This window comes from Cydia pomonella, chromosome 20 (genome assembly GCF_033807575.1).
Source record: "Cydia pomonella isolate Wapato2018A chromosome 20, ilCydPomo1, whole genome shotgun sequence".
NCBI lineage: Eukaryota > Metazoa > Arthropoda > Insecta > Lepidoptera > Tortricidae > Cydia > Cydia pomonella.
The window spans coordinates 3965114-3990196 of NC_084722.1; the positions used below are offsets into that span (position 1 = coordinate 3965114).

General features: G+C 36.7%; 1 protein-coding gene and 1 non-coding gene across 2 annotated transcripts in view; both read right to left on the reverse strand.

Moving 5' to 3' along the window:
• LOC133529182 (somatomedin-B and thrombospondin type-1 domain-containing protein-like) overlaps positions 1–25083 on the reverse strand; it is a 135139-nt gene extending 110056 nt beyond the window's left edge. The window contains exon 1 of the mRNA XM_061866835.1: positions 24260–25083. The gene's annotated coding sequence lies outside the window, so the exon portion shown is untranslated. The remainder of the gene's footprint in view (positions 1–24259) is intronic.
• Trnay-aua (transfer RNA tyrosine (anticodon AUA)) lies at positions 15591–15663 on the reverse strand. Its single transcript has one exon. It is a non-coding gene; the product is annotated as a tRNA-Tyr (tRNA).

The following is a 25083-nucleotide window of genomic DNA, read 5'->3' on the forward strand; positions in this document are numbered from 1 at the left end:
AACACCCCAATATCCCTTCAATAAATCAAACCAGCATTGTACTAGCTTACACCAGAGACTAGTAACTATAGTAGACGAACAACCTCCACACATCGCGTTCCTTGCGTTCCTTGCGTGCCTTTTTACTATTTTTCCATTTTAGCTTTATACATGTTTTACCTACTGCTTTTTTTATACTACGTCGGTGGCAAACAAGCATACGGCCTGCTGGTAAGCGGTTACCGTAGCCTATGGACGCCTGCAACTCCAGATGAGAGGGCCCTAACACTCCGCACCCTCATATTATACATATATTAATTTATTTGAACTTAATACTAGAAGACTTTTTCTACCAGTTAACCCTCGAGCCAAACAGAGATCAAGCAGTGTAGGTACAGTCAGCATCAAAAGTAGCGGATGAAACAACGCGCCAAAAGTATCTGATATTCTGGATAACTTTTCCAAATAAAGATAAATTTCTAAAATTCGCGTTCAAAAGTATATCTTTTACAGTCTTAGTTGTTCTGTATTAAAGACATTACTTTTTGTTAAACTGTTACGGAATGGTAGATACTTATAAAGCGTTGTTTGATACGTTACTTTTGATGCTGACTGTACTAACGAGAAATTGAATATTAAATATAAACTATATGACTGACTTTTATGACTTCTATACATAAAATTCGACTTTCCTGCTGTTATATGTTATATGCATAACAGTAATAATTAAAACATTATAGGTAATCATTTATGGCATTTAAATATTTATTTAAATGGTGCTATCTAGTTTTAGGATAATTATACCATTACGAAGGCCTTAAAATGCTTTTTCCTACTCCTCTACTGTTATCTGTCATTTATGCATTCATTAACACGAATATAAGAACATACATAAAAGGTTTCAAGAAAAGTCTATATTGTCTATTCCTCATAAAAGCTCTTGTGCTTTTAATCGCTATAACGTTACTGCGATTAATGGCTACCAACCTAACAAAACCAAAACGAATACAGTTTTAAACTAAGTGCATTACTGCCAACTTACAAATTATTAAATATTAAAATATTTGGTTGCATAGTAAAAATAATTACTTCATAAGTCAGAAACACGCATGTGACACCCGTAATATAGCAACACCCATAGACTACGAAGACCGCTTAGCGTTGCTTGTTAGTCTCCGTAGTCTACGGTGGCCAAAATTGAGAAAAAACTGTCCAAAAATTTAATATAGCAAGTAGCAAGTACCAGGGCCTCATGATTTACGAGGTGTCGCCGACCGGCCGGCCGCGGCCCGGGGCGGGCCGGGCGCGGAACAAGGTATGCTCGCGCATCTTGGCTATATACTTTTGCTTTGTTTACCTTAATTAAGATTTATTTTTGTTGACTCGTAGGAAAAATATTGTATGCAACGTTGTATAAGTAGGTCAAAAAATGCTCGTGGCGTATTCCTTTACAATGTTCGTTCTTATACAACTGTTGCATAAAATACTATAAATCTACTTTTGTGACTATAAGTTCAGACAGTCAAGTCTATTGTTACGTTTTAAAATTTTAATAGGAAATTGTGTGAAATTTTTTAACACCAAAAGTAAAAATGTAAGAATAAGATTCAAGGAACAGTGGGTTCAGAGGGAAATTAAAAAAAAAGTCGTAGCGCTTTTTCGGATCACAATACGGCTGGCATAAATTTAATTAGCAATCTTGAGGCCTTTCTCGAGGGACTACAGGATATTTATTTAGTCACCTGCAATAAGTTACGGGCTGAATACCTATATAGGTATACTGAGAAACTTTTACTATGAGACCAACCCCTGAAATAACGGAAAAAATTGATTCTTCCATAGAAAATGTCAAGATCCGACAGACAAAATGTATGAAACAGCCAATTTTTTTCTCGATTTTGGGATTGGTCCCAGATATAGTAAAAACTGCCCAGTATGACCCCTGTAAATTATAGCAGGCGACTAAATAAACACCCTTTTCTTTTTTCGCTCGATAGAAAAAAAATAGGTCTAAAATGCACTTTAAAATTTTAAAACTGCTTCTAATAATCGGCAATCTCATGTTTGAGGCAGGGATTGGAAACCGGTATTTTTTGTATGGGAACGAAAACGGTATATTTCGTTCTTTGTTAATTACTTCATTTCTAATAAGGCAATCTAATAATACGAAGTCGTTATCTGAAAACACAACTGAGTCCTACATTTAGAGTATAAAATAAACCGAAATATATGGTTATTTCGATGTTTTTGCAAAAAACCGGTTCCGATCCCTGGTTTGAGGTAACGTATCGATTTTATTTTTTACAAAATTGAAATTAAAAAACATGATATCCGCGCTCCCGGGCACGCGCAACCATCTCGCTTACGCTTACTCTCAGTTAGAGTGAGAGAACACGAACTTACTGGACCTTAATGTCATCTGGACCTGGGTATGTCCTTAAACTACGTCCAAAAGAGAGGTATGGGCAATGTGAATGTCATCTCGCCTTGTGTGGTAGGGCACAGCACAGCAGATGTCATTCCAGATCTAGAGCAGAGCCCAACTGGGGAAGTACCTCCACCTTGCAGAAAACCGCAGCCAAATAACACTTGACCCTACTCATAGTGTTGTGTTCCTGCCGGTGAGTAAGGTTGCCAGAGCTCAATGAGGGGGGTGGGGTTAGGGTCGGCAACGCGCATGTAACTCCTCTGGAGTTGCAGGTGTACATAGGCTACGGAGACTGCTTACCATCAGGCAGGCCGTATGCTTGTTTGCCACCGACGTAGAATAAAAATAAAAAAATCTACATCATTGATTATTGACGATTCTCGCGGTGTTGTATGTTGGTTGTCAGTCTTCTTTATTTTCTAGACTGCTTACACTGAAATATGTACGTAACTTACAGTGATTTATTTAGATAGTTTTGAGGGAAAACACTTGGCTACTTGGAGAGATTGTTTCTAAAAAGCTAGGGAATATGAAGTTTTCTAGATTGCTTTGTGAGTTGGTAACTTCACTCAGACGTGCTTGAAAATATCATACGTAAGTCTTTCAATAGTTATTTACTATACAAGTGCGAAAAATAGGAATTTCCTAACGAGTGACGATAAATTAAAACACGACCGAAGGGAGACATATGACCCTTTAAATTTTCGACATAGTTACATTATGTGCTTATTTACGCACGAGTGCGGAAAGTAGTACCATATGTACTGTAATAGTACATTACGATACAAGTGCGAAAAATAGGAAATTCGAAACGAGTGCCGATAAATTTCGACACGAGTTGCGAATTACCTATTCGCACATGTATCGTACAACGTTTTACAGTACATAATGGCCCTTTAAATGCTCGACACAGTAATGTAATATGCTAATTTTCGCACTCGTGCGGTAAAGTAGCACCATGTGTACTGTAAAAAATATTTATGTGACAATGATTATTATAAGTTAAATTGGACATATTACACTTTGAATCGTCGTTCCACGATAAAATAAAATAAAAGTGCAGTAGGGACCCCAAAAATGTATTTAAAAATGAATATGAATACATTGGTTTTTAGCGGTAGCTTTTACATTAAGCGTGTGCCCCGTAGAAACATATAACTTCGACGAAATAACCACCCTAATATATTCCGTCGCTGTTAGATACTCAATTCTAGACACACTGCGGAAACTATATTTCCTAGACTATCCAATAGTAACATAGTAAATCACAGCTCCAGCTATAACGTGATAGTAATTGGAATTGAAATTGGAATCTCTTGCCATTGATGAGAGATGCTTTGATACTGAGAGAGGTACTAGGGCTGACCTCAATATCGGATAGCCAAAGCCTGTTTCACTGGTGTATTTACTGTGTTATGTAGTTTAGCTGCTAATACGTAGGTTACAGGTTAGGTTAAAAACGTGTATAACATATTGATAGGTGACGAAACATGGCTATATGACTGCGATCCTGAAACAAAGCTGCAATCGACAGTATAGTCCTTTGGAGATGAACCGACTCAAATAAAATGTCGTCGAGCGCGCAGCACACACAAACAAATGGTTGCCTCATTTTTCTGCAAGACGGGACTATATTTCTACTGTAGTGCTGCAGGATCAACAAACAGTTACCTCGGAATGGTATGTCATCGTTCGTGCCTCAAAAGTTTTATCAGCAGGCGTGACAAGCGGCCGAAGTCAGGAACCCGGCATCTGAAGGCCTACTGCGAACCACGTTCGGGATGTTGCCTCTCTGTTGCACTCGTAAATTCGTACGTAAGTGTGACAGGGAGGCAACACATCGAACATGGTTCGCGGTAGGCCTTCTGCTCTGGCACCACGACTACGCCGCTCCACTCACTTCAGGCAGAACACTCGACTATTTTGCTTCAAAAATATGTGATTCAGCACTCTGTGATTTTTACTTGTTACCGAAAATTAAAGAAAAGTTAAGAGGAAAGTGGTATGATAGCAAAGAAGATGCCCAGGCAAAAATTCGGACGTGTTCGGTATTTTCTAAATGGTTTAAATGTATACGTGTTCATGGTACTTTGAAAAAATAGAACCCTCATATGCACCATTTTTATTGACACGATTTACCTCAACGGTCCTTTTATTATATTTTACAAAGTTTAAAATTGCCATTTCCCCACTGAATTATGTTACACAATATTAATTTTGCCTCACGCTAACTTTGCCACCCGCAGGCACAGAATGTCTCTTCCTTGCTGCCTTTACGATAAATTGTGTCGCCACTTGCAAACGTTTTATCGAATGTTTGTCGTTTGCAAATGCAGAAATATTGGCATTTTGTTGCATACTGTATTTGACTTTACTTTGTATTATAGTATTTTGAAATGTTTTGCTGAACTGTGTTGTATGTACGGCGAGTTATATTATAGAAGCTAAGCGTTTAAGCTAACTGTGTGTGGTGTGTAACTGTGTGTGTGTTTTCTGTTAACAAGATCACACACATCGACTACCCTTAATGACTTCGTTCTGAATTCAAATATATAATCGTTGCCAGTTACCTGCCAAAAGACGGTGAAGGTTTCAAAACCTTCACAGTACACACTACCTTATTGTATGGGCAATTAGGTTGTGTATACATTTTCGTTATTTTGTTTCGTGTCGATATTTAAAACATTGACTGTTCATCGACTAAAAAGCCGGCCAAGAGCGAGTTGGACTCGCGCACGAAGGGTTCCGTACTTCCGTACCATTACGCGAACGTTTACAATCACGTTTGTCGTATGGGAGCCCCAGTTAAATATTTATTTTATTCTGTTTTTAGTATTTTTAGGGTTCCGTACCCAAAGAGTCAAAACGGGACCCTATTACTCAGACTCCGCTGTCCATCCGTCCGTCTGTCACCAGGCTGTATCTCATGAACAGTGATAGTTAGCCAGTTGAAATTTCTACAGATTATGTCAAAATTCAAAATTCAAATTCAAAATTCAAAAATTTATTCTGCAAGTAGGCCTCAAGGGCTCTTTTACAAGTCAATACAACATTTATAGTAACATCATATAGTGACATGAAAAATACATAACAACATTTTATAAATACAACAGCCAATACCTGGGTAAACATTACATTATAATAATCTTAAAATAAATAATTACTACAATACAATAGAGATGTATAGTCTCTATGGTTAAAAACACATTAAATCTGGAGATGTAAAAGGTCCCCAATGTCAGAGTACTAATACTAATAAAATTTGGAGGTGTAAAGTCTCTCCAAGTATCAAAATAAAATGTATACTAAATAAATAAACCGTGTTTGGACTGTTAAACTAGCAGTCTCATAAACTAATGCTACATTCTGTACATAACTAGTATGTACCAAGTCAAGTATATTATACAATATGACAGAGACGTATAGTCTCCACGGTTAATACATTAAGTATTAACCGTGCGGCAACAGAAACACGTGATCTGTGAAAATTTCAACTGTCTAGCTATCACGGTTCATGAGATACAGCCTGAAGACTGACAGACAGACGGACAGTGGAGTCTTAGTAATAGGGTCCTGTTTTACCCTTTGGGTAGGTAACCCTAAAAATGTTTAGGGATGATAGATATTACGAAAAGCACGTAACTAAAGTCTGTCAAGCCATTTCCATATGTAGAAAAAAGCGGCAAATTTTAAAAATCTAGGCGCCAACGTTTATCGTCCCATAGAAAATTTGAATTTCGCGCCTTTTCTACTGACAAAGTTTGTCAGACTATATATCATACATGACTGTGCAAACATTAATAGCCTAAGTATACTCGTACCTAACAAGAACAGCGAAGATAATAAAAGTTATAAACGACCAAATCTATACAAGTTAAAGTTGAATGGAGTCAAGTTTCTAAACATTAGCCGATATCTGCCCTTTGCATCCGCGGCACGTACGCACTAAACGAATTTTGATTGGTCCGCTTTAGCGATTTCGAGCTTCATTTCGTTAAATCGAAAATTGCTGACCATAATCCCAATAAATAGCCTCTAAAGCGATTTCTACCTTTAGGGACAGAATAGATAATAGTTTGGCCATGTCTGGCACGATCAAAGAATAAATGGATCAAATGACGGATGGTACGAAAATTCACGTGACTATTTCCAATTTCGATATATCAGTTAAGTTTCAAAGTTTCTATTAGCGTTTATTAGAACGGTCGCCATCTTGGCTAGGTCTGGGGGCCTCAAATATAATAATTATATAGCCCCAAAAAAAGTTAAAAAATTAACTGCGGTATTTTGTTGAAATTTTGAGAAATTTTTGGGTTTGCTTATCAAAGCTAATACAGGAAAATATTTTGATATAGATAGGTTTTTTTTAGTTAAATTAGTGTAGTTTTAATTATTAATTAATAACAGTTTTGAAAGACGCACGTGTAAGAAAAATATTCTTTTATTTGTTTGACAACGTATTTTTACATCAACTTATATAGATATGATAACTTAATATGATAACTTAATATGATAATAATAATAGATACCATGTTCAGACGGAATATGGTCTCATGCAGCAGAGAAAGCGCTATGCCCTTTTTATAGTTTTACTTATTTCTCTATCTATCCATCGGCACAAAAATGTTTAGTATTACGTATTCACCCGAGTATGGTCCGACATAACCAAAACACTATTTATTTATTTATCGCTTTTTAATAACAAAGGTCATTAGAGATCACAAGAAAATCCGAGTACATATAAATATCATTTTGCATCAATAAGTATTATAAAATAATGGGTGGTCTTATCACTAAAAAGCAATCTCTTCACCAAAAACTGTGTGCGTGTTTCTGCCTATTATAATTCCATGTTACCACCCACGTATGTTTACAAACGTCGTTACACACCAAGACAAGAGAAAGAACTTGCCTCACTTCCTGTGAAGGTTCAATAAACCTCGGTGATATGTTATATTGACAAGGAGGTTAGGTTAAAAGTCAACGATAGCGTTAAAATGTGTGTTAACCGATAAACTTAGGATGACCCGTTCGCAAAAACAGAGGGCGCGGATTTGGCTTGTCTTATCGATGTTGCTTTAATTAGCTTGCTCGATAATGAGAGTGGAATAACCGAACCATACCTATAGTCTTTTTCAAACTGAAAGGGTACGCTGTACGGGTACTGGAAGGGTACGCTGATAGATGTGAATTCAATACAATTTTGCGACATTTGGCATTTTTAGGTTATAAATTAAACCCTTCCAGTTTGAATAATACTGTACAGACTAAGTAAGTTTAAAATTGGTTTACTGGTTTACTTTACTGGTTTGACGATACTTTTGTAGTTAAATTTAGGATAGTGTTGTAATTACCTGAATAAATAAATAAAATAGGTACTGCACATTTTTCCAAGTAAAAAATAACTTTAAATATGTACCTACTTAAAACAGTGCATTAAACTTATATAAATATACTTAATCCTTCTCATTTGGCCCATATCCAGAGATTGAAAAAATAAGTTTTAATCTGTTTGATTTCATGTTAAAGTTAACGCATTAAAATAAGTACATATAAATATTAGCGACTTTACTTAAAAATGATTAGATATTGTTTAGCATTAAATTTTATCAATAAATGATCGTATCGTAAATTAGAAAATCATTGTTTGTCTTCGTTCCAAGTAGGTATGTCCTTCAATTTCAATTGCAAAAGACTTCAAAAATAACTCATCATACAAATAGAATAGAATAATATTTATTCAGACAACACATCAATTATTACAAAGAAAATACATTAGCAATAACAACAATTAATAAATACCGGCCAAGAGCATGTCGGGCCACGCTCAGTGTAGGGTTCCGTAGTTACTCTTCCGTCACAATAAGCTAAACTGGATTTCAAAAGTTAGAGGGGTGGGGGGGGACACAATTTCTTTCTTTTGGAGCGATTATCTCCGAATATATTCACTTTATCAAAAAATGTTCGTTGAAGACCCCTATTAGTTTTGAAAGACCTTTTCAACGATACCCCACACTGTAGGGTTGAAGCAAAAAAAAAATTCACCCCCAATTTACGTGTAGGTTATATTGTACGACTTTATCGGCTTTATTGATTTATATATCCATGCCAAATTTCAGCTTTGTAGCACTATCGACCACGGAGCAAAGCCTCGGACAGACAGACAGACAGACGGACATGGCGAAACTATAAGGGTTCCTAGTTGACTACGGAACCCTAAAAAAGAAACAGTGGAAGTTGAAGAATACAGAACAGATAAGGATTTGAGGCTGAAATGGTCTCCACTCAGCATTGCAGTTGGCACGACTAAGCGTTGTCAACGGCGCTGGTTTTCTGTGGAGCCAGCGAGGCGAGCAAATCAACTTTAGGTTTGACTTTATATGTATATAAATTCTTAAACGTGTACGGTCCCTTATTTAGTGAACGACTTATACCACTATCATCCATTTTATTAGGGATCCCTGTTACGCCTGTTGCGTGTCCGGGCACCTTTACGACCGTACATTGGTTTATGACCGGCGATAATGTGTAGAGGGTACTTAAGAAATTACCCTTGAGATCTTTTGAGGGTGAAGTTAGAATGATTAAAAATTCAATTAACTTTTTATACCGTCTCTTAGAAGTATTATTTAACACAACTTAGCTAAATATAATTAAAAAACTTATTGTCTTATTTTCTTCGCTTTGATGTGGTGACATTTTTTGTGTTATACGTATACTCGGTAGCAAAGTCTGTTTAACTCTAAACACGACTTGACACCATCGCAACGCTTAAGATTCTACTTTTCGAACCACTCACTAGTAAAACAAATAACTATTTAATTATTACTGACTTAACGCAGAATTTGCTAACGGACTCTAGGGACCCTGCCTACGTAGCTGTTGGTCCGGGTTCAAGTCTCGGTAAAGGTTTTTATTTCTGTGCCGAACACGAATATTTATTCTTGACTTCTGGTTTTTTATTACAGTAGCCGCAAAACCAATCTGAGGGCCGGGGTCATATCACTATCTCTTTCGCTCTTGCCACGATCGGAAAGTGCGAATGAAAAGTTTTACGACCCCGGTTGGCGGTTTGGTGTTCGGATCGTTCTACCATTTTTTGCGGGGCGAACCGTGCACAGTCGCACTTCTCACTCACTACATCCAAAATCCAATCCATAATGACAACACATATACATAGAAAATGACACTTGTCAAAGACAAATCTTGCACACCTCGATCTCTTTTTGTGTACAGACGATGCACCGCGTTATGCCCAGTTGGTACAGCAGTTCCTAGGTCACATAGATTGTAAGTTAGTTTTAAGTAGTTATTATGAACCCAACAAAGAAGTTTAAATGATAGTTGTCCTTATATAAAGTAACTTACATAAATCAAATACACCATACTTGCACTTTTTTTTTTTTTTATACTACGTCGGTGGCAAACAAGCATACGGCCCGCCTGATGGTAAACAGACTCCGTAGCCTATGTACGCCTGCAACTCCAGAGGAGTTACATGCGCGTTGCCGACCCTAAACCCGCCCCGCCCCTCATTGAGCACTGATCTCACCTAGACTTGGCAAGCTTACACCCCTGAGACTCAAGCGGGAGCAGGGACACAAATTGTAACTGATACTTAACTATGAAAATAAACCATTTCTGATTCTGATTCTGATTACGTAGCGTATTACGGTTGCGTATTACTGAGCCAGAACCTTTTTGTTTTGCTGCAACGCACACAGCACACCTTACCTTTATTGATGATTTTTGCTCTTTAATTTTTATTTTGGTGTTGCTATTGTTTGTATTATTTTTTTGTTTAATTGTGTGTATTTTGGCAAGCTAATAAATGGTTTATCTATCTATCTATCTATCTGATTGGGTATGTGCTTCGGCAGAGGGGATTTGTGCGAATTCTCGAAGCGTAATAACCATAGTACAGCCAGTGCTCTAACATGTATCCACTTTTCTATACTTCTAGTATGGCCATGGGGCACTTGCTCCATCAATCAATGTTAGATTATCCCTAAAAATGTATTTATTTACAATTCCAACAAACCACAACCAAACAAAAACACTAAACACATTAAGACCGTTAAAAACAAAGCCGATATTGCGAACGCCGGATTCAAACCCGCACTTAGCAGGTACAATAGGCAGTAAAGATAATTGAATAGCCCAAATAGTGCTATTAAGCTAAAAAGACTGATTTTAACGTGCCTTTCTTGCAAAGAAACTTATGTAAATTGGCGCTTACGTCATTTTTGATAAAGCTTCAATACAAATTTAAAGGATTTTCACGTAAAAGCCAAGTGCATTACGGCCCGTAACTACCCGTTTTTGTCGTATACGCCGTTATTACGCGGAGCCGAGAATAGGCCCGGGGAACCAGGTTTAATGGAACTTATATTGGGTTAACAATAGTTTTGACAACCGTGACAGGTATTTGTTTGTTTACCTGAGGGTCAGGACTAAAGTAAGTACCTTTTAATTGTTGTATTCGCCATTAGAATGAATAATTTATAGTTCTTCGGCAGATACACCTGTCTAATTCCCGCCATATATTGATAAGTAGGTCCGCTTGTAACTTCTGCCGGATAAGATTTGTTGGACATTATATCCTTAGCTTTTCTTATTCAAAGGATATCGATGATAATATTTCTGTCACAGCTGATAGCATAAGTCGTATTTCGTGATTCTGTTTTCACACAATCTATATATAAAATGTTTAGTCATATACGCTCGAGGATATTCTGGGCCCAAGTGTTTAACAAAATCGACGGTCTTTGCAGTATAAAGTACAGATGTAGTGAATAATCATTTTCCTTCGTATTTTTACGAACGTGTCTTGCTATTTCAGTCAGTCTCGGTACAAAAAGTACTGACACTGAACTAGCATAAATACGAACGTTTCCGAGAAAATACGATGAAAAACAAATTATGCACATCTGTACAAAATGAACTTTTAAAACATTCTGCACCGCCATAATATTTAAACGAATCTAAAATGATTGGACAATCCTACCAACATTACATTCTTATTACCTAGACCACAAAAAGGACCTGGAATTGCCTGAAATCGAGGATTACTGCGAATAAAGGAGGAAAAACGATGGACCCAATTTCACGGGACAAATACGGAACACCAGAATGATATTGGAAGAAAACATAATATAAGTACCTTAGAATAAAATGTAATATAAGACGATTTATAACTTGTTTTATAAATAGAAGAAAGTTTTGTTATTAAAATGCTTAATTAAGTGCCCAGATAATTAAGTTCATAGGTATATTTTTACCATTAGAAAAAACGAATAAACTAACCTATGTTTCAAATCGAAACAAATGTCATGTATACGAAGGAATAAGTAACCAAGGCCTCTAGTGGACAGTTTTTTTCGTATATTTATGACATTTATTTTGATTTGTGATTTACATATATAAGTAGTAGTACTTATTTATAATTTTTCAAAAAAATAGTTTGCTTCTAATATATTAAAACCGTTTATTTCAGATCACTGATCCATAACGACTATTAATATAAGCATAAAACTAGGTTAATTAGGTAGGTACGAGTATAATAGCCTATGTTTATTTACTTGTTTCTAAGATAGTTTACGCAGTCTCTAGCGAACATGTAAGTGTCAATTTCGTGGTAAGGATACTGTACCCCTAGTGTAAATTTGATCGACATCATAACGTGACGAACGCGTTTGCGTTAAGTCTCATTTTGTATAGGATTTTGAGTTTCCAAAACGTCCCGCTTGGCGCGCTCTTTCTAAATCACATACAAAATGAGACTAAACGCAAACGCGTACGTCACGTTTCGAAATCGAATTTATTTACACTAGGGGTACTGATTTGTTCTGAAAATCCGATCCCACATTTAATAAATACAAACGTCATTGACATACGCATAAAGGTGAATGAACCAAACAGCGTAATTTAACGTCCGCGCCAATAATTATTGTAATTGTATGTATTACACTTACTGTAATCTTACTAAAAACAGAATATACTGTTAGGCGAAGTTTTTTGGGGTACAAAAACAACCTATTAGTAGTTATTTAGATACGTAGATGGCGACGGCCGATCGTAAGATCAGGCAGATTGTAATGTACCGCTTAATGTTTTGACGGTAGTCACATTAAACCTGTGGTGGACAAAGTACGGCCCGAGGGCCATTTCCGGCCCGCGAAAGGATTTTATCCGGCTCGCCGCCAGCCCTATGAAATAATTAGTATATAGCATTGGCCCACGATGCCGGCAAATAAAAATACATTTTTGCTGCCATTCTGGCCCTCTTAAATTTACATAGATGCAAACGGTTGACTGTTTTTTTTTTAAATTTAAAACAGCATCTAAACTATTATCTGAGGACAAAGTATCAGCCAGGAGGCGATGACTGACGATATATGTTCCTGGCCCGCGATCTAACATCAATATAAACAGTTAATGCAATGCAGTATATTGCAAGGCCCTCATCAATTTCGAGCCACTAAACTCAATTATGTTCATTCGTTTGGAACAATAGTGATCGAAGCCCGGTAAATGTCACGCCATTTGTCACAATTACAAATTATAGGTCCAATGGAGCCGACAATTTAAATGGCGACGCTGAGCAACGCGTAATGGGTTTCTAGGGACTTGTCACTAAATATCATTTGATATTTAGATAAAAGATGTTTATTATAATAAACAGCGGTCATATATGAAAACAGCGGTGGTATGAGTGGATTATGACGTCCGACTTTCAATTCGGAGGAGGAGGAAATCCTGGCTCGTACCAATGAGTATTTCGGAACTTATGTACTAAATATCGTTTGATATTTACCACTGGCTTTTCAGTGACGGAAAACATCGTGAGGAAACCTGAATACATCTGCGAAGAAATTCAAAGGTGTATGTGAAGTCCTCAATCCGCATTGAGCTAGCGTAGCGTGGGGACTATAGCCCGAGCCCTCTCGCGCATGCGAGGAGGCCTGTGTCCAGCTGTGGGATGTATAGAGGCTGAATTATTATTATATTATTTATTATACATATGTTGTCTGGCCTAGGGCCTATAGTATTTTTCCAACTGGAAAGATGATACAAATTTGCGACAATTGGCCATTTTTATAGTTTATAAATTGTATGGAGATGACACCTTTCAGCGTACCCTTCTTGTTTGAAAAATACTATAGTGGGTAGTAACCTAGTAACCCTGCCTATCAAGACGATGGTCTTTTCTTCGATTTTTGTGATGAGCACAGATATCTGTTCCTGAGTCATGGTGTTTTATATGTACGTAAATAAGTATGTGTAGTACCTGGGCGACCGAGCTTTGCTCGGTTATAACTATTCATTGTAATATGGTGGTGTATAGGTGATAATCTACATAAACTTAAAAAGTAAAATGTGAACTGACAATTATTATTATTTACAATCGATTTCAATTTCTCTTATTACATAGGTCATTTTTTTACTAAATTAAACTTGTCTAAAACAATAAAAATTAAAAAATTATAATTGTATAAACTTGAACATATAAAAAAAACAAAAGTTAGCCACCGGGCGAGATTCGAACCAGTAACACTCGTTTAGCAGTCCGCGTCTTAACCCGCTGGACCAGACGGACATTGGCTGGCAACACGAAATTAGCGACCATATTTTGCGTCGAAGGAAAAACGCATGAAAACTCGAAAACACGCGTTTTCCCAAACATAAGACTAATCTAGATCGATTGTTTACCCCCAAAAACCCCCATATACCAAATTTCAGCAAAATCGTTAGAGCCGTTCCCGAGATCCCGGAAATATATATATATTCGCCGTGTGGTGCCGGCGTCTTAGAATAGCACCACCGCATCTCGTCCCGTGGGTGTCGTAAAAGGCGACAGGGAATGACCGACGGATGGGCAGCAGCATCCGTTGAGTGTTGTTATAACGCCTACTGCGGTCCCAACTCGTAAAACCAACTTATACATTTCAAACTAAACCCCCATCTAAAATCAAACCCCCATCATCTTAACAACTCAACAACCAACTAATAATCGCAAATTTCAAAACCAATTATTATCTACAAGTTCAAATATCTCGCAACACAATCCAACTCAACAAAACTCAACCAGGGCCCATGGTCGCCCGTACTCAATGCGGGGACCATGGGTTCAACAAAGCTCAATCACAAAAATAACGCCGGGTCTCTAAACTGAGCATCACCATTGTTTTCGACTGATGGTGATGCCGGACCCGGCATCGTATAAATACTATAAATCATAACAGCCTCTCGAAATGTCACCGCGGACACAGGGTCGCCCGTATCATTAGCGAGGGCCCTGTGTCTTCAATCGACACTTATAAACCTTAAAAATATATATATATACAAGAATTGCTCGTTTAAAGGTATAAGATATTGTTGGCTAAGTACCCACAACACAAGCTTTTAGGAGCTTAGCGTGGGACTTAGTTAATTTGTGTAAGAATGTCCCTACTGCATTTTTCAAGTTATTTATTTATTTAAACAATATACAATTTAAGATAGAATTATGATTTAATGCAGTATTAGTTAGGTCGAAGGTTCGTACTAATAAATTAAAGCAAAGCGCGAAGAATTTCTTTTGCGATTTTTTATCTCTATCGCAAAATTATATTGCTGTCCTCTATTGCGCCAATCTCAACTTCAACACCCCTGTTATAGATCGTCTCATTCACGAAGATGCGTGCCTTGACTCGTATTGTCGTGTAACTAAAGGTTAGATTTGACCAATCTGCGCGTCATCGTGGATGTCACGAACTATACTGAAAACCTAATCTCTTATTTCCCAAACTTCTCAGAATTAGAATAAATTATGATTGATTCAAGCCAAGTTAGGTGCGCAGTTTGAGGAGTTTATTAAAACAATTTTGTTAATGAAATTAATTATGAAATCAGGAGTTTTGTTATCAATCTTGGGATGTTCGTCTAAACAGTGAAGTGCAGAAGTTTTGGGGTGATCTTTTGAATTCTTGTTATACTTATTATGAACAAGATAAATCTTAGCAAAAAAAGTAAACGAATTCACAAAACAGTTTTTATTTTTGTTTGATCGAGAGAAATCGAGTTCCTACTATAATAATTGTAGAGTTTCCTCGACTTTTCTACATCTAAATTAATTTGTAACAAGCAGAAACGTCACACGATGCTATTAAGCTTAGAATAAATTTAAAAGTGGAAAAATTACTGCCTTGGGTGAGACTTGAACTCACGGCCTCTGGATCTATACTCCAGCGCTCTGCCAACTGAGCCACCAAGACCTCATTCATTGCCAGTGAATCTTTCCACCATATGTTTTGGAGGACCCTAACATCTACCGTAAGAGCTTGCTTTTATATTTTTTGTGCAGTACAAAAAGTACGGAAACCTCGGTGGGCGAGTCCAACTCGCACTTGCCCTGTTTTTTTTTATTATTATTTATGCTAAACTGTATTTGTGACATTATCTATGAAAAGGGACCTTATTGTCGATGGCGCTTACGCCGCACTACGTAGCGCGGCGTTGTTTATAATATGGGAGCATCGGTGATAATGGCATAAGCGCCACCGACAATAAGGTCCCTTTTCATAGATAATGTCACATTTATAAACCTGATAGTTACTTAGTTAGTTAGTGACTTAATCAATTTGTGTAATAATAATAATGTCCTATAATATTTATTCATTTATTTATAGTTAACTTTGATTAAAAAAATTGTAGTGAAGCTTCCGGTATAGTTTGACATGTCATGACAATGACCGATAACATCACACTTAGAGGTCACAGCTCTATAAGGTCACTGGACTCTAATCTCGACTATTTTATTTTACTATTGTTTATATACTGGCGCCAAGTCAATCAGATGGGTGATTTATTTCGCTTAAGTATATTTTGTTATGGATATTCGAATCAGGATTTTAGTTAAATTCATTCAGTGTTGCCAGGCGTACGATAATTTGGGCTCCGGTACGATGTACGTTCCAAAGAGCATTATCGTTCGCAAAAGTACGATAATTTGAGCTCTTGGACGATGCCACCTAAAAGTCTTATATTAGTATTTGAAGCAAAATATGACACTTTCCCTCAGAAATAGGCTAAAATTAGTAGCTTTTCGGTGTTCGGCTCTTTGGAATCTATCACAAAAATACACAAATATACAACTGTTTTTGGTGCAATTTACACGAGAATTGGGTTTTCTTTGATTATGTTCTTTTTCTTTATTTAGTAACAAGCAATCTCTTATAGTAATACATCATTACAATATAGGGTATTCAGACTTATAGACTTACAGTTTATTTAATTAGAATATGAAAACCGTGTGAAAACCATATAACTTATACAAGAACTAAACTAGAAATATATAATTTGCCAGAATTTTTTGGGATACCTTTAGATAGGCGAACGATGATTTTTTCCAATGGTACGATAATTTTGACATTCAAATACGATAATTCTCTCCGCTCACCTGGAAATACTGAATTTGTTTGTTTGTTTAATTTGTTTTATTCGGAATGCAACATGGGGCCTATACTTACCGCAAAATTAACTGGCAACTGAGATCATTATGCTATCTCCTTTACCTTTGTTAATACCAACCAAGAATGAAAGAGACGGCATTATGACCTTACTCGCCACTTAGTTTTGCGGCAAGTAGAGCTAAAATGACAATCGTTGATAAAAAACGCAAATCGAAATAAATATAACCCCAACAGACTATATCAGCAAAAATTAGTTTGCTAATAAATTAATATAGTCTGTCAATCAACTATATCGGTAGAAAAAGGCGCCAAATCCGTATTTTCTATGGGCCGATAACCATTCGTGCCTACATTTTCTAAATTTGTCGCTTTTTTTTTTACTGACAGCGGTTGGCTTGATAGACTATAATATTTTATATAGTATAATATAATTATAGTAAATAATATAAGAATATAATATAATTCTATGAATTTTATATTTTTTACACTTTTGATTAATTAATAAATATCCCAAAAATTATCCTCTGTTGTGTCTTTCCCATTTTATTTATAATGCATGAAGATATTTATATAGATATAGATAAAGATATTTTATTATTCAAGTAGGCATATAACAATGCGCTTATGAACGTCAAATAAAGCTCCATTAATTACATCACACGTTTAGGGGGAGGAAGGGGGTCAAGAAAATGTGACATGTTGTTATTACTATATGATATTTATGTGTGATGTGTTGTTGCTATATGTAATAGTTGTGACAAGGGGGAGGGGGTAGTCACAAACATTGTGACGTCACCTTAACTCCATCAGTAACCTTTTTTGAGTAATTTTTTTATTCGCTGTACAGTTAAATAACAAGTTTTTGGGACGATAATCTTTTTATTCGTTTAATTTTCTTTCCTAATCAGTTTTGGGTTATAATTACTAATATTTCTTTTATCAAAAATATTTTAATAAAATATTTGCCGATTTCGTTGAAAACAAAATTGCCAAAAATGTGACGTCACACCAGGGGGAAGGGTTCGCCAAATGTGACCAAGTGCGACAAGGAGGGGTCAAAAAACCTAGAAATTCGTATCACGTAATTAATGGATGACCCCTAACTTCGATTGTATAGAAGCGGGTTCGTTGTGACTCTTAAGTTTGGTTCGAGCAAACTGCTGTCTCTCAGTAGTAAAATAATGTTGAAACTATTCCTATCTATGTTTGATCAGGCTTTGCACCCGTTTCAACGAAAAGTGACAAGACCTTCGGAGGAAATAGTTTAGTAGTTCTATTTCCATAATATAGTACGGCTTTGGTTTAACACGTCCACTGCGCCATCGGGTTCATTCGGCTCGATATGCATGTGACTATTTGCCGGAGCTAAAGTGTTCAGGATTTTTTTTAATACTTTGTCGGTGGCAAACAAGCATACGGCCTGCCTGATGGTAAGCAGTATCCGTAATCTATGTACGCCTGCAACTCCAGAGGAGTTACATACGCGTTGCCGACTCTAAACCCGCCACCCCTCATTAAGCTCTGGCAACCTTACTCACCGGCAGGAACACAACACTATGAGTAGGGTCTAGTGTTATTTGGCTGCGGTTTTGAAGGAATTGATGGTCTAATATAAATCAAATATTATTTAAATGAAATTTTATCGCGTTGTACCCGCTAATGATATTAAATGCAATAATGTGTGTTATTCCATGCGATTTCTATTATTAAACCTTAATAGCACTATTAACCAACAGAAGACACACAGCACAATATCACAACCTGATTTCTAGATGCGGTGCCATCCGTAAGTCTAGACCTTTAGATAAAAAAATGGAGCAGGTTAGTAGCTCACGCGTTTGTAGACTTTGTAGCTCCATCTTGCAAGAAACGACGCACGGAACTTAAATGTGGCTTTCCATTAGAGAAGGATCCTTATGCTTCATGTGCATAAGGACCCTTTTCTTCCACTAGAATATGAAGATTTCCTTATGAAGATGAAGAATAAGAACCTTTCTCCTATGGAAAGTCACAAAGTTTCGTAATACACCATTAAACATTATGATCTACATGTTCACCGTTTCAGGGACCCATTTACTGTCAAGTCGTATGAGTTACCATGGTAACACACTAATAATATTAGACTAATACCGTTCGAGAAATGGGCCCCTGTCAAGTTGTATGTGTTATCATGGCAACCCACTAATAATATTAGACTAATAGCGTTCGAGAAATGGGCCCCTGTCAAGTCGTATGGGTTATCATGGCAACCCACTAATAATATTAGACTAATAGCGTTCGAGAAATGGGCCCCTGTCAAGTCGTATGGGCTACCATGGCAACACACTAATAATATTAGACTTATACCGTTCGAGAAATGGGCCCCTGTCAAGTCGTATGGGCTACCATGGCAACACACTAATAATATTAAACTAATACCGTTCGAGAAATGGGCCCCTGTCAAGTCGTATGGGCTACCATGGCAACACACTAATAATATTAAACTAATACCGTTCGAGAAATGGGCCCCTGTCAAGTCGTATGGGGTACCATGGCAACACACTAATAATATTAGACTAATACCGTTCGAGAAATGGACCCCTGTCAAGTCGTATGGGCTACCATGGCAATACACTAATAATATTAGACTTATACCGTTCGAGAAATGGGCCCCTGTCAAGTCGTATGGGCTACCATGGCAACACACTAATAATATTAGACTAATACCGTTCGAGAAATGGACCCCTGTCAAGTCGTATGGGCTACCATGGCAACACACTAATAATATTAGACTTATACCGTTCGAGAAATGGGCCCCTGTCAAGTCGTATGGGCTACCATGGCAACACACTAATAATATTAGACTAATACCGTTCGATAAATGGGCCCCTGTCAAGTCGTATGGGCTACCATGGCAACACACTAATAATATTAGACTAATACCGTTCGAGAAATGGGCCCCAGCACAGAAAGTATGGCTTTTGGGTTAGTTCCATAATTCGATACGTAGAGGTATATTCATATTTGGAACTATCGCTTGAGCCTAAATATAATAATATCCTATAAACACGTTGACACGTAGAAGGAAACAAGGAAGGAATATAATAAAATAATCAGTATAGGCAGGCATCTTACCTAATGTCAGAGGCAATTTTCTTAATTTGATATCGAATATTATACCCACCATATACCTACATTTAATCCATTTATCGATATAAGACTAGTAATATTAGATAACTGTCATTTCTTGCAGGATTTTACGACTACGTTTGATATTATATTAGCCCATGAAGTTTTTTTGTATATTTTACTAGATGTCACAGTCCACATCAAAAGGGACCTTATGGCGGTCGGCACTTACGCGTTTTTTTATACCATGCCGGTAGCAAACAAGCATAGGGCCCGCCTGATGGTAAGCAGTCACCGTAGCCTATGGACACCTGCCTGCTATTGCCGACCCTTTAAAAGCTTGTACACACCTTTTTGGAGAACCCCATACTGTAGCCCCTCGGGAAAACCTCGGCAAGAAGCTCATTCCCCAGCCGAAGCGTCCGCGGGAGGAAAAGCGGTTGGCATCATATCAAACAATTCTTCAGAGCACACCCATTGTACAGTCAGCATCAAAAGTAGCGGATCAAACAAGGTTTCAAAAGTATCTATCTGTAACAGCTTAACAAAATGTGATGGTTCTATATGTAGAACAATTAAGACGGTAAAAGCACAGATCATATAATACTAGTAGTAAAAGATATGCTTTTGAATGTAAATTTTAGAGACTTGTCTTTATTTGGAATAGTTATCCAGAATATCAGATACTTTTGGCGCGTTGTTTCATCCGCTACTATTGATGCTGACTGTACAAGCGGCAGAACACACACAAGGAGGCAAAGTCTCTCCTTAGATTTAAAGGCTCAATACCTCTTGTGAGTTTGGGATCGTCGACGATTCGTACAGCGCAGCGCGCCTTTGGACCGAGTCGCGTCGAGCGTTATTAGACTTATTAGCGGCGCGTCAATACTAATGCGGCACTACGCGACATAAGCGCCAACCGCCATAAGGTCCCTTTTGATATGGACTGTCACAAATGTGCGTTGAGTCAATATGATATCAAAAATACGTTCACAGCATAAAAAAATATTTGTTTGTTAGTGAGAATATTTTCTGCAAACTAACATATATGAAAAGTTCATATCATAAAAGATAGGAAACTTCCATGACCCTACACTTTCAAAGATAAAAACTTGCGAAGTTTTGTCTTTAGGCAAAACCTCTCAAAGTTGACTTCGGAGAAAAAGTTTAGAAACTTAATCCATCCCACCTCTAAAATACTTACAAAACTCAAACTTACAGCTAACATATCAAAGTCCAAATTTCAAAAAAATGTACTTTAAAAAAAGAACTTGAAAGTTTATTGTAAAGGGACCACAATAGTCTTTTAAAAACCTTAGGACTTCATTGTTAAAAAGACAATGCAACTTTGTCGGCTTAACTAACTTTGGGGCTACTTAGTAATGGGTCTAATAGGTAAGGGTGATATGTAGTGATGTGCCGTTTTCCACGTTCCGAGGAATATTAAAACTTTTTTTTATGATAAAGGAGGCAAACGAGCCGACGATGATGGTAAGCGATTACCGCCGCCCATGGACACCTGCAACACCAGAGGGGTTGTAAGTGCGTTGCTGGCATTTAAGATGGGAGCACGCTCTTTTCTTGAAGGTTTGAAGGTCGTATCGGTCCGGAAATACCGCAGCGCAGGCGACAGTTCATTCCACAGTTTAGCTGTGCGAGGCAGAAAGTTCCTGGAGAAACAGACAGTTGAGGACTGCCAATCATCTAAGTGGTGAGGATGGAAATTTTGTCGTGTAGGGCGATGGCGAAAAGAAGCGGCAGGGATTAATCCGAACAATTCCTCGGAGCACTCCCCGTTTTTTTATGTGATAGTGAGCAGACGAGCCGCCTGATGGGAAGCGGTCATCGGCCATGGATAGCAACATGACGGGAGCCACTTAAGCGTTAACCCTAAATACCCGCTTCTTGAAGAATTCCATGTCGTAGCGCAAAGAAAATACCTCATGAGGCAACTCATTCTACATTTTTTACTTCAATTATGGTTGTAATTTAAAAAAAAATTGACCACTATTTACAAAAAAAAAATGTCCGTAATTATCACGAGTGTGAACTAGGGTATCGATTTACAATACATCACTATTTAAGGTGCTTCATTGTGTATCGGTTACGGCCATAATTTATAATACACCACCCGCGGCTAATTTATGCTAATGAGTGTGGCGTTGATGTATTGTATTTGAATGAATATTGATTAGTTTTTAATATGGGATGAGTTTCAATTTTTTTTTAATTCTTACAACTAGTCAAAGCACGCCCATATTATAAGATGGTTTAGGAACTAAAAAAAATTTTTTTTCTTGTTGCATCGGAATTAGAAAAAAACATTGATTCATGGCTGTACATATTATTAGTTGTTCGTGAGTACTCAATATTCCATCAAAATATGTAATTCATGATAGAAAAAATGTTTCATAAATATTTTTTTGCTAATTTGCTTCTAGGTTGGAACATTGGTTAAGATAACCATTTTTCTATTTGTGTATAAATATGTGTGTTTTGGGTAGGTACAGTCGCTATCAATTCAGATATATCGGAGTAACCGAAGTACTCAAAAATATTCTATAATAAAATTGAATCCTGAGCTTAGTGAGAGATTCAAGTGTGTTACACCCAAGATATAAATAATTTTGCTATCATGTGACACACTGCTTTTCACATCACCTGTGAGGAAATTGCTGTCTCAAAATATTATTTAAACTAAAAAAAAAGTATGCGAAAAAATATAAAAATATCTAGGACCCTAGAACAGAAAAGTGTTACTTTGATTCCTCCTAACAGGGAAGAAAAGTGCCATTTTGATCCCTTCTAGCAGGAAAGAAAACGTCCTTTACCGAATAGGTTAGGTGAAAATTATTTTTATTTTTTATTAATTTAGATTTGTGTTTTAAGTAGTCACACTTATTTCTATAAATTATACCTTAACTGTAAAATATGTCATATAGGTGCTAAAGAAATATTTTAGTTTACAAACAGGAAAAACTGATAGAAAATATTTTTCCACTGAGCAGTCCGGAGTTGACCGTTTCCTTCGCCGTTGCTCGCCGACACTTGTAATTTAATTTCTCTCAGAAAAGTGATTAATTTTCTTGCGTCACTTTTTTATATTTGCTAGAAACTTCCTGTAATAAATTCCGCGATAAATTTCAATTAAATTGGCGGTTTTTTTTTAACTAGGAGAAATTTTGTTAAAGATAAAGATAATTTATTTGCATTAAACATTACCAGGTACAAGGCGCTAAAAAGTAATTAATGAATACGTTTTTAAGGAAATGTTTAGCCCTGAAATAATCGTTACTGGATATAAGTTTTTGGCAGATATTGAATTTTTGGTAAAATCAAGATTTTATCGCTGACTGTACTTTTCTTTCTACAGGCAACTAATACTTATCGAGACAAATCTAAAAACGCCAGACACAATTAGGTTGCATTGTTTTATCACAGAGTTCCTATGGCTACCTCCTGTCTCCATCATCAGATCAGCTCGATGGTACCATAATATTGAATTGTCACCCGACTTACATATGTATGCAAATTTTCAGCTTTTTTTTTTTTTTTTTTATACTACGTCGGTGGCAAACAAGCATACGGCCCGCCTGATGGTAAGCAGTCTCCGTAGCCTATGTACGCCTGCAACTCCAGAGGAGTTACATGCGCGTTGCCGATCCTAAACCCGCCCCCCCTCGTTGAGCTCTGGCAACCTTACTCACCGGCAGGAACACAACACTATGAGTAGGCTTCATCGGGGAGTGAGCTTCATCGGAAACCAGGAAGTGGGTCAAATTTATCTTGCAAGATTTGACCCGTACTAACATACATGGATACATTGCAAGTTAATAAATCATAATAATAATAAAAAGCTTGTAAAAATACAATACGGTGGTTGATTTTGTTTTTTATCTCAGAATTTAAGTACTTCGTTCTATTTGTCGGTAACAAGTTTAAACGTACTGAAACACACATAGTATTTATCTATCACTTCAAAACAAACTACTAGGTATTTTTATAATATATAATCAATTAATGAAAGTCATTTTGAACTTAAACATAATAAAGTCATACCGCCAAAAAATAATTTTTCATACCCTAAATACTTATTTTTTTCCATTTTCCTACAATCTCTAAACACATTTTTAAATACAAGTTTTATTTCTCTACATTCACATAATTAAAAAGCCTTATTTAAATAACTTAATGTGAACTTAGTCTTCTAAAATTTCAAAAAGAAATAGTAGTATTAAAAATCACAACAAATCCCCAAATACAAACGCCTTAAAATAAAAAAAAAACTTACTTGCCTCCCGCGAAAAGCACTGTCACTTTAACTTTTTAAAACTACGTATTCGAACCGGTCCGAATCGCGGCGCGGGACGTGCGTCTGCCGCGGGTACCGAGAGAGGTATGACGGAGTACCACCACTGAGGGCGTAGGGTTCATACCGTATTGTTTAATGTAACCTACATTTGTGTTTAAGATTATTTGGAGCTTTGTCTCATTTGTATAGACTATGATACAAGATTATTACATTGTTGAGGTGGTCTGCTTGTTTAGAGAACTTGTTCGGAATATTAATAACATTTCATGTTTGTCTTAACATCAACGATAAATATATTACCTACATGTTGTCTTATAGGTATGTATAAAATCAAAGACCTACATGTCAAAGTATTAAATTTTAGTAGAATTTTATTGCAATTAGGTATAAGACCCAGTAATTTCATCAAATAAGATCTTCAAGATATCTTGGAATAATTATTTGATCAGAGGAATTAAAATCACCGACGAATAAATTTAATAGTATTTAGTTCCAGCACCTGTTCATATCATAGACGGTGCAACATATGGCATACGATTTTAGTTAATTGCTGTCTAATCAGGAGCAATGAATTCATTCGATCGATCAAATGCCGCAATGCATTGCCAATTACATTCGATTATCGGTGACGTTTGTCAATTTAGTATTGACGGTATGAAATGTCCAATATAAAGTAAAACCTAACTTGATCAACAATTAAAGTCCGTGACTGCACCATCTTCGTCAAGTATTCAAGTATTTTTGTTGCTTTCATGTTGTTATACAGATGATAATGTTTACAATAGGAGCTTCAAACATGAACC